The sequence below is a fragment of the Protopterus annectens genome, chromosome 6.part0 (assembly GCF_019279795.1).
Source record: "Protopterus annectens isolate FY-2018-M chromosome 6.part0, PAN1.0, whole genome shotgun sequence".
Classification (NCBI taxonomy): Eukaryota; Metazoa; Chordata; order Ceratodontiformes; family Protopteridae; genus Protopterus; species Protopterus annectens.
Genome location: NC_056737.1, coordinates 1,899,215,085 through 1,899,216,367, shown reverse-complemented (window position 1 = coordinate 1,899,216,367; position 1,283 = coordinate 1,899,215,085). Strand labels below are relative to the sequence as shown.

Below are 1,283 nucleotides of genomic sequence, written 5' to 3'. Positions count from 1 at the left end.
TGTGCTATGGGAACAAAAAAGTGATTTTATAATTGTGGCGAAAGTGTGAATAATTTTGAACATATGAATAGCAATGGACTGTTTTCACCTTTTTTACATGGCCCACCTAAGGAATTAATGCCATTAAACATAACATATAATAAAAAAATTAAAAACAGTAAAAAAGTACAATTTGACAGAAATCTCACTCATACTACCATATGATGTGGAATAATTAATATATTTTATACACGTTAGTCAAAGCATAGCCACAAAATTACTGACTAAATTAGAACTATAATCACGCTGCAGAGGTACACACAAACTGCTAACTGATAAAAGATAGACCATTTCTATGATTCCTAAAACTACTGATGTTGTATAAGTTATACATAGGATGATTTATGTTTTATACCAATTTTTCAAATGTCATATAGGTATACTTTGATATTCTACATCACGAGTCATTTCCTCCACAGATTTTCAGACTAGCAAAAAATGAATGATAAAGAACATTTCTAACTATCTTCTTATAAACAGAGGACTGTGGAGCACATTGAAATATTTTAAATTCATGAGAGACATGCATGTATGTACGTGAGTGCTTGTGTGTGTGTGTGTGTGTGTGTGTGTGTGTGTGTGTGTGTGTGTGTGTGTGTTTGTGTTCCTGCATTGTGTAAACGCTTGGATATTGTCCCCTGCATGACATAAACAGCAGAGTCAGAATTTGTTCACCTTAATTCCATTAGGAACTCTAGCACATTCCAGCACTTTTCATTGTGCTGAACAAGAAGCCGGATGATCTCTATCATAAAAGGCCTCTGATTCGAAAACAAAATGTTGTTTCAGTTCAGTTCTGCTGAATGTGCAAGGTCTCTGTTAAATTTGCACTTTCAGCGAGACATGGGGGACTATAAAACCCATAGACAGCCCATGTTTCACTTGTACTGATTTAGTTGGACTCCTCTTGGAACAGGTATGTGCTGTTTAATATATTATTATTATTATTATTATGTTACCCTAGCATGAGTGTTGCAGGTATTGTTTGCTTCTGAAGGTAACGTAGATCATCTTTCATTTAAACAGACACTAATTATCTTGTGAAAAAACAAAAGAAGAAAAAAATTCATGAAAATATCATTTGATTTGTAAATGTAATTTCTGTGTTTCTTCTCCTTTTTGGTATGTTCTTGAAATGTAATTATCCTTTTGTGTGGCACTATAGTGCATGCCATAGCTATACTGGAGTTGTCTTAGTAACTACTAAATGAGATAACAATTATAAATGAATATTGAAGACATCT

The 1,283-nt window shown here is 33.2% G+C and overlaps 1 protein-coding gene across 2 annotated transcripts in view; it reads left to right on the top strand.

Annotated features, from left to right (window-relative positions):
* Window positions 1-708: 708 nt before the first annotated feature.
* CRYBA2 (crystallin beta A2) overlaps window positions 709-1,283 on the top strand; it is a 114,076-nt gene continuing 113,501 nt past the window's right edge. For both annotated transcript variants that reach the window (XM_044075221.1, XM_044075220.1), the window contains exon 1: window positions 709-955. The gene's annotated coding sequence lies outside the window, so the exon portion shown is untranslated. The remainder of the gene's footprint in view (window positions 956-1,283) is intronic.